A 13,387-nucleotide genomic window follows, 5' to 3' on the forward strand; every position below is an offset into this window, starting at 1 on the left:
GTAAATTTTTCTTGTACCCAGTATTTCACTTGTGAATATTTTCCAATTTCCTCAAGATAAATTTATTGTTACAGTTCCCAATGTCATTGTAATTCTCATTGAACATTACAATAAAAATCATAAATAGTTTTAACTGTTTGTATGTTCCTACGCACAGACCTCGCTCCTTAACTGCCTAGTCCTTTATCAAAAACACATCATTAGAGGAAAGCTGCAAATGTTACAGATAACTGCATACTTAACAGGACATTTCCCTTTCGTTTCACGGTACTTTATTATCATTTTTTAAAATTTTGAGTGTTACCTATATAGTCAGTCTGTACAAGGGAGAAATAATATAATAAAATTGGGGTATTACTGCGACAACGCTGCAGAGTGGCAAAAGCGTACATAAAATTTTCACTTTATTGTCAGCTTCAGATAATACATCAGCTTCATTACACAAGGTATAGCTCGTAATAATGTGAAATAATGCCTCCTGCTGACGTATATAACGCCTTAAATTTAAAATAAAAAGGACACATATTTTGAACAAGTACAGAGACCTACCACACGTGAGAGGCGAAATGCAGATCATCTGTATTTTTTGCCTCTCACACTGAAGGAACAGAACCCAGACACGCGGGATCTCTATTTGAAACACTTTCTTATGTGTGGGTCACAAATCTACTTACTGTTCAGTCACATTTGCTAATTTCTTCTTGTGCACGTAAAGAAAGCAGCATTATTACCAAAATTAATTGAGGGTATACATGCAAGTACAGTACTCCAAATGCACTCTAAGACAAAGAAACGAGGTACAACGAAGAAGTTACCCAAACTTCTACTTATGTCATATATCGGTTGGGAAAATGGTATGTTATGACTCTGAATTTTAATTTCAGACATCTGTATATGTTGTAATTGATGTAACTATGTTTTTTGTCAGTTTTTTCGTTTGTTAAAGCAGTTGTTGTTTATGCCCTGTTTCTTGTATTTGTTTTAGCACCGATGATGACTGATATCAGTCGAAATCGATTTGCAACAAGATAAATAAATTAGGTTTCTGCGAATGGTTGCTACATTCTTTACAAGTTTATATTCCACGTTCGCTGCACAGAAAGGGATCCTTATGGAGCCCAACATTCATTACATACATGCGTCAGCATTTGAGAGAGGACGCTTAGTTGGTCTCATAGAAGCTGGTTGGAGTAATCGGCGAATCTCTCAACGTTTGAACACGAGCGATGCCCACTATTAAAAGATGTTGGCAGGGTTGGGTGAACCATGGCCGAAAAAAGCTTCAAGAAGAAAGCCGTCGACCTAGAGACACGACAGAACGACAGAACCGAGCAATCGTCAGAGAGGCATTCAGAGCCCTGGTTTCACATTATCATCGATGACCACGAGGTCCTTTAGGCGGCTCACAGAATGGGGGCTGAGGCCACGGCACCCCTTGCTCCGACTACCATTGACCTCTGTACACCAACATGCCCATTTGCAGTTGTGTCGGGCACTTTCGGCCTGAATGTCACTGGATGGAGTGGAATTGTCTTCAGTAATATGTCCCGCTTCGAATTGAGACCCAATGACGAGCAAAGACAGGTCTGGAGACGCCCCAGATAGCGGTGGGATACCAGCCTGATTGTCGCCTGTCATTCAACCCGACAGCCAGGAGTGATGGTCTGGGCTGCCGTTTCGTTTAACAGCAGGACTTCTTTAGTTGTCATTCGCGGTGCAACGATGATATTCTACGTCCTGTTTTGTTGCCCTTCATGGAAAGCCATCCTGGGCTTACATTTCAGCTAGATAATGTCCTTTGGCCACGGCGAGAGTTTCTCCTGCTTGTCTTCGTGTTTGCCAAACCCTACCTTGACCAGCAAGGTCGCCCGATGTCTCCGCAATTGAGAATATTTGGAACATTATGGGCATGGGCCTCCAACCGGCTCGGGGTTTTGATGAGCTATCGCGCCAATTCAGCAAAGTTTGGCACCATATCTCTAAGGAGGATATCCAACAACTCAGTCAATGTCAAGCCGAATAACTGCTTGGATAAGAACCAGAGATGAGCGAACGCATTATTGACTTTCTCAATTTGTGAAGCTCTATCTCTTGAATAAATCATCCGTTTTGCTGAAATTACAAAAATTTGTTTGTCTGTACACGTACATCATATCTACCGATTTCCGTACCATTCCGATAATTCATTCGTGGTGCGTCTTTTTTTCCCCTTAGAATGTAACTCAGAATCGTTCGAATGACAGTTGGACAGGGGGAGATACACTTGATAGCATTGCGTTTCTCATAATACCGGCACTACTACGCTGCAGCCAAAATCTTGAATAAGACCTTTACAAGAAGGGTATTGTATTGTATTTTATGTTAACCGTGTCCCTAGAAATGACGGAGAGGCCCTGTCCCCGCCGCAGCGGCGGTGGTCCACAACCCCACGACGACTACCGCAGTCCACTTCACCCCTCCGCCGCCCCACACCGAACCCGGGGTTATTGTGCGGTTCGGCCACCGGTGGACGCCCCCAGTGAAGGTCTCACACCAGACGAGTGTAACCCCTATGTTTGCGTGGTAGAGTAATGGTGGTGTACGAGTACGTGGAGAACTTGTTTGCGCAGCAGTCGCCGACATAGTGTAACTTAGGCGGAATAAGGGGAAGCAGCCCGCATTCTCCTCGGTAGATGGAAAACCGCCTAAAAACCACCCATAGACTGGCCGGCTCACTGGACTTCGACACAAGTCCGCCGGGCGGATTCGTGCCGGGGACCAGGCGCTCCTTCCCGCCCGGAAGGTCGTGCGTTAGACCGCACGGCCAACCGGGCGGGCTACAAGAAGGGTTATTACAAATTACTGGTCGACATCACAATCAAACATTTTAACCAAAATTCGATAGAAACTGAAAACCGTGTGTCACCACATAAAGGAATGACTACTGCCATACTTAATGATAATTAAGGCCTGAAACCTTCAAGCTATGCAACCGAATAATTCTTATTCCACAGAAATCAGTTTAGAAATGCTATATGACTCGTGGAGTATCCCAGAAGTAGTTACAATCATACACACTTTCGTAATGCAGCATAGCACGTCGAATACTACACAGTGAGTAATGATTGATTGATGTAGCGATACAGAACTAAACAAACAGTTAGCTCGCTGCTTATAGAGGCCAGTAATTGAGAATGTTTCTACAGTTTTTTGATCATTGACTTTAAATACAGAGAATAATTAACCATGAGAACCAGTACATAAATCATGAATATCATTTTCACGTAACATCAGTGTAAAGTGCGAGTTCACTGCGCACGTTATTTAGCACGCAACTGTCGTCGAAACACCACCCGTCGATTTTCATTATCTGCACCTGAAAACTCATAGCATCCAAAGAAGAACTTCTAACGAGGGGTATAAAAAAACCGTAATTACTTTTTAAAAACTACATATTTTCAAATTGTTTACAAAACAACCTTATCCCCTTCAAAATACTCACCATTACAATTAACACATTTGTCCCATCGGTGCTTCCACTGTTCGACACATTTTTTTAGTAGTCAACCTTAGAAACGGCTGACAGCTCCTCCCTCGTTTTTTCTTGACTTCTTGTCAAATCTGTGTCCTTGCATGCCCCTTTTCATGCGCGGAAATAAAAAAAAGTCGCACGGCACCAGGTCAGGCGAGTAAGGTGCGTGGGTGGGGCAGCGGAATCATGCCATTTGAGTCAAAAACTGTCTAACAGCGATGGCTGTCTCTGCAGGTGCGTTTTCGTGGTGGAAGAACCAGTCTTTTGTCTGCCCAAATCTTCCGTTAAAATTCGTTGGACCGAGCTCCAAGAAAACGCACTAATCTCTGACAGGTGATGAATTGTCTGTCGACACGGTCTGTGAGCACAAGTTCTGGAATTTTTTCAATATTTTCGTCGATTCTGGCGGTTGATGGACGTCCAGAACGACATTTGTCATCAGTCGACATGTTGCCATTTTTAACTCGAGAAAACCACTTGTACACTTAAGTTTTTCCCATAGCGTGATCTTGATAAGCTGTTTTCACCATTAAAACAGTTTCAGCAGCATTTTTACCGAGTGGAAAACAAAATTTCACAGGTACACGTTGTTCACTTAAACATTCCGTCATACAAAACGAAACAAGAACAAAACAGCGCTTGCAGAAACAGTCGCTGCACATGCACAGAACAAGCCAGGTCGACAACACAGGCGGTACTGAACTGGCAATGAGTTGCACTACACACACCTAGCGGCAGGAATGCGTACTACACAAGCTCAATCCATGGCAATATATTTCCTTTATTTTTTTTTGTTTTTTTGTTTTTTACCCTCTCGTGCTACTGACATTCAGCGACTGCAGCTCAGTATGTGGTTTCCGATATGCCACCAGGGAGCGTAAGGCGAATCCTCGATACACAGCAAGATGACGGCCGTACAGCATGGCACTATACTATGCATCACTAACAAAAATGATTCGGCTTACATTGAAATAATTCCATAAGAAGTAGACTGAGAAACGCACATGTTATTACTAAACACAGGTAAATGATTTACAAGCTCACATGCTCACATGCGTCCTCAAAGCAACAAACGCAAAATTCAAATCCACGACAAGTAATCCGAACATCACGTTAGCATCACACGACTCTCGACATAACAATAACTATTTCATAATTCAGAAGAGGGTAACAACTATGATTTACAGCACGATGAACTGAAAAATAGTGTACGGCACTATAATAAACTACCATTCAATCAAGCATGAGCAACCTACGAGTTTCTACTTTACCACCTGCAAGCACACTGCCGCATTCTTAATTGTGGAGTAATCGTGACCAAGCAATGCCGAAATAACCAAACCACTATACTTAAGCTAGCAAGTTAAATAGTCACATCCAATTCTTCCATCATTGTATAATCTCCACACCAGCACAGATTACCACCAGACCACGGCAGTCTTCCTCCCGAGTCGGTACACAGGACAAGACTCACCCCATCAGAATACAGGAAACAGAATGGCGAATGGTATTTCAAACTAGGTCAGCCTTGTGGCTTACAATCCGCGAAGCCTTCCCATCGGTGGAAAGCGTCCTCAGAGATACGAAAGTACGTACAGTGATCATGCAATAGGGTGGCTCACAGCACTTCCATCGTTTAATGGGAACTGATTGTAAGAGATACGACAGTGAGACTGGAACCTACAAAAAAGGCTCTCATGCACTTACCCCCACTCAGTTGCGTTCTCTCACACACTCTATCTCACACACGTTAACACAAAGGAGAAAGCGTGGAAGATGCTACATTAGGGATTATATCTGAGGTAAATCGGCAGAGGAGCTAAAACAACGACACAGGGGTATGTGACCGTCTGACCACTTACAAAAAAATAACATGGCTGAGCCAGTGGCCGATGGCCAAGGGAGTACGGTAAACTCACGCTTGTGCTCTTCGAACTACGCACATACGCTGCGAGCTATGTGACACGTATCATTGTCCTGCTGGTAGATGTATCGTGCCAAGGAAAAACAAACCCCGTGTAGGGGTGGACATGGTGCCCAAAAATAGATGCATACTTGTGTTGAGCCTTAGTGGTTCAAGTGGCTCTGAGCACTATGGGACTTAACAGCGATGGTCATCAGTCCCCTAGAACTTAAAACTACTTAAACCTAACTAACCTAAGGACAGCACACAACACCCAGCCATCACGAGGCAGAGAAAATCCCTGACCCCGCCGGGAATCGTACCCGGGAACCCGGGCGTGGGAAGCGAGAACGCTACCGCACGACCACGAGATGCGGGCTTGAGCCTTAGTGCCTTCCAGAATGGTGTGAACATCCAGGGAATGTCACAAAAACGTTCCCCAGATCACATCGCATCCTACTCCGGCCTGGACCCTTACGACGATTGCTCGCCAACGGCCGTCTGTCCGTTCGAGAATAAAACGCGATCATATGAAAAGGTCACCTGTCGCCACTCAGTGGACGCTTAGTTGCGGTACTGGCGTACGAATTCCAGTCTTTGCCATCGATGAACAACAGTCAGCATTGGTGCATGAACCACAAGTCTACCGCGGAAGCCCTTACGCAGCAATGTTCGCTGAATGATCGTTAAGGTAGCGTCTTAGTTGATCTGGGCGGTTAGTTGCTAAACAGTTACACGTCTGTTCTCCTATACACTTCCCCGCAGACGTCATTCACCACTGTCATCTATGGCCCGTGGTGCACCACAATTACCTTGGTACCAGTTTTCGATAGCGCCACTTTCCCACGCACGGTTTACAAACTTATCCGTTTCGAAAATGCTTCCACCGTTGGCTCGAAACCAAATGACCATGCGGCCTTTGGATGCCAAATGAATCGCTTCGTTTCCGCATTACGACAACGACTGCACTGTTTTCCGCGTCCCACCGATGCGCTTTCTATATCCTCCACCGTAAGTTCTGCCACAGGCTGTCTGTGAGTGATTATTGCACGTTGACGTCTAACATAGGCTGTGGTTACACATTAATACGACAAGACCATGCAGTATTGCTTCCAAGGGAGACCCCCCCATCGCACCCTCCTCAGATTTAGTGGTAAGGGCCCTTTGGATAGCCTGTCAAAAACTGAACACAGATCAAGCATGAAAACAGGCAGAAGGAGTACTGAATTGTGGAAAAAAGAAGCAAAATAGAAACAGTGAACAGTCCATACGTAATATCATACTTAGTATATGCAATATTGAGTATCGTTTCTGACCGTCTTGTCGCTGTTGTGTGGTCACGGTGTTACACTACGAAGGGGAAGATGTGGGTTTAAATCTCCCCAGTACCCCAGCCATAGAAACTGGTACACCTGCCCAATATCGTGTAGGGTTCCCGCAAGCTAGCACGGAGAGGTGCCGCAACACTACGTGGCATGGACTAACATACTTTTTTGGTACTCCAAGCTCCAAAAGCATTCTGTACAATTTTGATTGCAATACTGAATTATACGCTTTTGTAAAATTTATGAAAAGATTATGAACTGGTTTATTGTATTCCCATGTCTTTTACACTCCCAAAACGATCTAATAATTCTGTTATGGTTGATTCATTTGTCACCGAGGAAAAGTACGTGGAGAGAGGCCAAATGTAATTGAAGACAGACACGATGAAGTGAAGTGCACAGTTCGCTATTCCAGTGTAGACCGTAGAAATGATTGTGGAGAGCCACGTCACAGTTACATCAACAATAAAGAAAATTCTGCTGCAATGAATTGCTTATAAAATACCACTGGTGCTCATTCTGCAGTTACATGTAGTCTACTGAAAAGAGGGAATTTCACCGTGAACCTTTTAAATGCGTACCTAGTGATTCAACACTGTTCCACCTCGATCGATTCTTCCACGAAAAGAAAGGCGATTTCTGATAATTTTAGTCTGAGCAGTACCAGAGTCCACTGAAACGGATAATTATGTGCAATGAAATGGAATTTTGTTTATGAAGTTGGCCTCTAGGAACAATTTTCGGAAATGTGAAACTGAACGATATCACACTGTCTTTGAGACTGCATGTACAGTCCGGAAGTAAACAAGGTTTGTATCGTTTAAAACGACATTGTGTGGTTCAGTTTTGCTCCCAATGATAACCACCACCGGGCACGTGTCCCTGGAATTGTGGAGGAGGAAAAGATGTTCATTACTCGACAAGACGAGGCTTTATAGATATAACAATTTCAACCTGAAGACAATTGTCCTAAAATGTATTTATGGAGATATTGAAATGTTACTTAGATATATCTTTAAATCCTTTTAATGTTTAATAGGTAATAAGTATGTATTCTAGAATCCAATAATAAATAAATGAAAATAAGATCATACATCATTCCAATGACATACGAATGTTCGCAGTCGATGGATTGGTCGCGCGTTGACCACTGACATCATCTTCTTCCCACTTGCAGTACCATACATTGCATGTTTCCTCTCTAGAAAGTTTCTTCAAGACAAGTGTCACATCACTCCATTTCCAGTATAACACTAACGTATATCACTCTGACGTGAAACACGCTAATGTTACCCTCTGAGAGGACTTCGAAGATTGACCGCATATATGTCTAATCGACAAAGGTATCAGACAATAATTTTGAATTTGGTGAAATTAACAGAAAAACCAAAAGGACTTTAACCTTGGGAGTCAATGAAAGTGGTAAAATCATAAATGAATGAAAAAAATGAACGGTTGCCAGCCCAATTAGGCACATTAATTTGGAAATGTATGTTGGGAAAATTGAATATTGGTTATTGAAGTTACCTTCGTTGAAATTTCCCTTTGAATAGCAAACAGGATACAAACTGACACAGTGCACTCTGAACTGTGTGTAGCAGCAGTTACCAATAGCGCTCACACCAGTAAATTATAGGAAGTAATTTTGCACCAAGCTCATACTAATGACAGTTAAACTCAAGACCATTACTTAATCAAGTACTGAAATGTCACTGCATGTAGTGCAAAACTAAATTTGGACATGAAGGGCTTTTATCTTGACTGACATGGAAAAAAAGAAAAACACAAATAAAGACGAATAATATCAAAAATACACTGTTTAAACTCCTCTACATATATCAGTTTTCCTTAGCAACGGTAATAGTTCAATTGTTTCCTAATAGGTGGAGAATTTGATGGGGACCCATAAACTAGTATAGTTTCACTAGTCAACGCTCTTTGATTATTACAGTACAAAAGACTAATTCAAAAAGCTAATAATTCACTTCGTTTGGAGTAGTTCATAATTTATTTTGCAAGACAATAAAATATAGCACTGGAATTAATTAACTTCAAAAAAGGAACTATTCATGATAGGGATCGAAACCACACTATTTTAGAAAATGAGCATAGCTTATTTGTCTTTTATCACCTGTTTAGCAGGTATTATAGACAATAATATTTACACAATCTTGCACTGTAATCCTACAAAACTATATTTTGTTATAAACTAAGGATACTTTCGCAAAAACCTATCCAACTTCACTTTTAGAGTTTTAGCTTTAACTTTTACTACTCCTTTTACATTAGACAAAAAATTGCTTTTAAATACTTCAATGCAAGAATTGTTCATTTAAATCATGGTACTCGGATTTAGTAGCACTTAGGTGAGGACCCTGCATAGGTTCGTGAACAGGATAGAAAATATGGTTCGGGACACGAATTTATGTTTTTGTGATTATTATTAAAACAAAATACAAATTAACTGGTCCATGCCCATATACATTACTGAATGTATGAATTTAGTGAAGCAGTGGCGAAGGTTGGTGGCAAGCGACATGGCAGCTAACTGTACTCACGGCTCTTAATGTGCGAATGCTCTATAAAATCACTTCTTGGCGTCGGATTTTCAACATATTACAGCTATTTCTTTATGCGGAGAATACCAAATAATAGCCAGACCCACATCCGAGGTAAATCCTTTGTAAAGCAGCTTCCAATTGGAACCGTCGTTGTGTACCGTGCTACGGCTAGCCACATACTGCGTGGCGTTCACACAAAGAGGCCGCTCAATTTGACCGCCAAAACCACCTTTTACATCGCGCAATTCCACTTCCGTTACGGGAGGGCTTCCCTACAGTTTTTATGTGTTACAAATACAAGTGCCCTAAGCATGAACCAGCTTTCAATAAACATTATCATTTTTTGAACATACACGTATTATAATAATTTATCATTTTAACATATCCTTTTGCTTTTTTACATATACACATCACAAAACTCTAATTTTCTTGACACATATCAAGGAGTTTAAATAACACAAAATACACACTTCATGATTGCAGATACACAGTTACATAATATAAACCTACCATTTCAAAATGGTTCAAATGGCTCTGAGCATTACGGGACTTAACTTCTGAGGTAATCAGTCCCCTAGAACTTAAAGCTACTTAAACCTAACTAACCTAAGGAATCACACACATCTATGCCCGAGGCAGGATACGAACCTGCGACCGTAGCGGTCGCGCGGTTCCAGACTGTAGCGCCTAGATCCGCTCGGCCACTCCGGCCGGCTAAAAAACCTATCTGTAATCGATGTAAGTGTTATACCAGCAACACTGGCAAAGGCGATACAGCAGTTTACCATAGCTATAGAGGGCACCACACCAAACCCACTTGCGCCACCCTGGTGAAAAGGCGTTAACCGCGGGACGTCTGTCGTATTACACGCGTGGGGCACTTCGAGAGTCTCTGAGGTCGATGTAAAACGTCGAACGTCTCTCAGTTAGAGACTTTGTCCTGTGGTGTCACCTCCAGACACCACACTTGCTAGGTGGTAGCCTTTAAATCGGCCGCGGTCCGTTAGTATACGTCGGACCCGCGTGTCGCCACTATCAGTGATTGCAGACCGAGCGCCGCCACGCGGCAGGTCTAGACACACTTCCTAGCACTCGCCCCAGTTGTACAGCCGACTTTGCTAGCGATGGTTCACTGACAAAATACGCTCCCATTTGCCGAGACGATAGTTAGCATAGTCTTCAGCTACGTCATTTGCTACGACCTAGCAAGGCGCCATTACCAGTTACTATTGATGCTGTAAAACATGTACCATCAAGAGCGATGTTCACCATTTATGGATTAAAGTTAAGTATTCCACAGCTACGTCCTTTTTGCTAGTCTAAATTCCTTGACCTGTTCCAGACCTCACGCCAGCCTGCGTGAGCTAAAACGCGTGCCTTTCGGCTTCCTCTCATACTGGGTTGGCTCTCTTGCCAATCCACAACATGTCCCTTTAAGACCAAGATTCATTTGTTTTTGACGACACCCGTCGGAGGTCACTGCAGTTTATTCACAGTCTTTTCTCTCGGAATAAACACCATCCATGAAGTGCAATCCAGGAATGTCTTATCTATAGCTGCCATAATCTTTTAATGCTCTTAATTGGACTCATACCGTTTCCCAGCTGCAAATGTCCTTAGATGAGGAATTAAATGTAAATCAGAGGGTGCAACACGTAATAAATAACGTAGATGATTCAAATTTTCGTAAAACGCGTACCCACCTCCGTTTTCCCGTTACCCAAGCTCTTTACTGGTTCATTTCACTTGCCGGCCGCGGTGGTCTAGCGGTTCTGGAGCTGCAGTCCGGAACCGCGGGACTGCTACGGTCGCAGGTTCGAATCCTGCCTCGGGCATGGGTGTGTGTGATGTCCTTAGGTTAGTTAGGTTTAAGTAGTTCTAAGTTCTAGGGGACTTATGACCTAAGATGTTGAGTCCCATAGCGCTCAGAGCCATTTGAACCATTTTTCATTTCACTTTCCCTGATGAAAGATTATATTCCATGCGTCTCCCCGTACTCTAGAAAACATCGAACAATATAAGGACAGCGCCACATCGAGAATTGTCCACCTTACCCTCGTATAAACCACATGAAATATCTCAGTAATTTGCATGCTCTCAACGTATTGTGCAGCAACGTAACGAAGTTTTGCCAGTAGAGGTAATGACACACACAAAGTGAAGATGAAGAATGAAAGCCTTCACGGAAAAGCAACTGCTGCTCAGCAGACATTAACCAGCACATCGTTGGGCGTGAGTGCTGTAAAGCACGATCGTGGAGAATGGGTGAATGGCGAGCGCTGAGCGCTATACGATTAGCAAGCCAGGTCGTAGTGACAGGAGGCAGGAGGAAAGCAATACGTATGCGTGGAGGGTTATCACATCGCCGTAGACACAGCCCAAGGCACTCGGAGAGAAACGGTATTTCAGCGCTGAAGTGCAGGCACGCTGCAGTCTCAGGATCATGGAGTCAAAAGTAGCGACGAACGTGTGATTTTTTGAAATGATAAGATGAATTTATAATTAAGGGTTAAATTACTGACTGGACTTTTTATGCATATTTACTATACAGTAAAAAGTGCCTCTGTATATCCAAGTGACGAATGCGGAGCACCACCTCCATGAAGAATGAGTTAATGACGACCAGACGGCACGACAGAATGAATGTCGTAGAATCGGTGTAAATCAAGACCTGTGATCGAAAATATGAAATTAGTGACACCTAGCGTATAAATTTAGTCGGTACAACGCATAACGAAGTTACCACAGTTACAGTGGTATACACTTGGTGCCCTGAAAGTGAACAACGTAACACGTAAATTTTATTTCAGTCCTGGTGCACCTGTCTGAAAGGATGCAATGAAGTAGTTGTACATCAGAGGAGAGAAACTCTCACCAATCACAAGAAATTCGGGTTTTTTAAGTACCTTGTCAGAGCGTCTCTTACATCCATTCCTGACGTGAGATGATCTTGCACAGAAATTATAGACCCGTCTAAAACTGATAGCAATCGAATTACTGTCTCACGACACTCCAGTGATTTTCGTCGCTACTTACTATCTTAAGGTAATACTGAAACGGGAAATTGTACCGCCAATGCCTTACGTACCCCAGTTTGGAGCATTCGCTACCGTCATTCACAATCTAGTACTATACTTCTCCACAAAACATCAGTGGTTAGCACACTGGACTCGCATTCGGGAGGACGACGGTTCAATCCCGTCTCCGGCCATCCTGATTTAGGTTTTCCGTGATTTCCCTAAATCGCTTCAGGCAAATGCCGGGATGGTTCCTGTGAAAGGGCACGGCCGAGTTCCTTCCCCATCCTTTCCTCACCCGAGCTTGCGCTCCGTCTCTAATGACCTCGTTGTCGACGGGACGTTAAACACTAATCTCCTCCTCCTCCACAAAACATTGGCCCTTTGAGCACAGCTATGTCCAACATCAACGATAAACAATCAAAATTTTATCAACACATGACACTACGTGGCAAAACTGCTGCCATAAAAAATGGATTCGTTCCAAGCGAAGAAGGAAGAAAAGTCACTTGATGTCGAAAGGTTACCTATAAACTCACAAAGTATTTCGGGTTTGATTTCACAGTGATCTATGCGGCTAACGCAAAAAATATTGTTTGTCGGTATAGGAGACTGGCATTACATTCGAACACAAAAAAACGTTCTACTAGAGAAAATTTTCCCTTATAGCAATGAAGAATTAAGTAAATTTAGTGGAAACCTTGTTGAAGTAGAGACATTTGCCGTCGCAACTGTTACATAACGAGCAACCAAGAACGGGAGAGAGCGGGGTCACATGACATCTGTACTTGCCCACCAATTATCCTACTTTCACTTCCAATGACGAATGACAATTATCAAAGACAAATACGCAAATATCTTGGCGTATGTAAGACGTCAGGATTGAGGTTACTGAGGGTCTCCCAGTTCGTGGCGCGTTGTTTATCCATGTCTGAAAATCGAGTATTTCTCTGTTCAACACGAAACGCTGGTAGCTCTCAGAATTACAAGCCGCTCTTTGCGAATAACACTTGATACGGAAGAAACGACGTTGACATATTAACTTCTCAGGATAAATAGCATTTTAAAAA

Source organism: Schistocerca cancellata, chromosome 4 (assembly GCF_023864275.1).
Source record: "Schistocerca cancellata isolate TAMUIC-IGC-003103 chromosome 4, iqSchCanc2.1, whole genome shotgun sequence".
Lineage (NCBI taxonomy): Eukaryota > Metazoa > Arthropoda > Insecta > Orthoptera > Acrididae > Schistocerca > Schistocerca cancellata.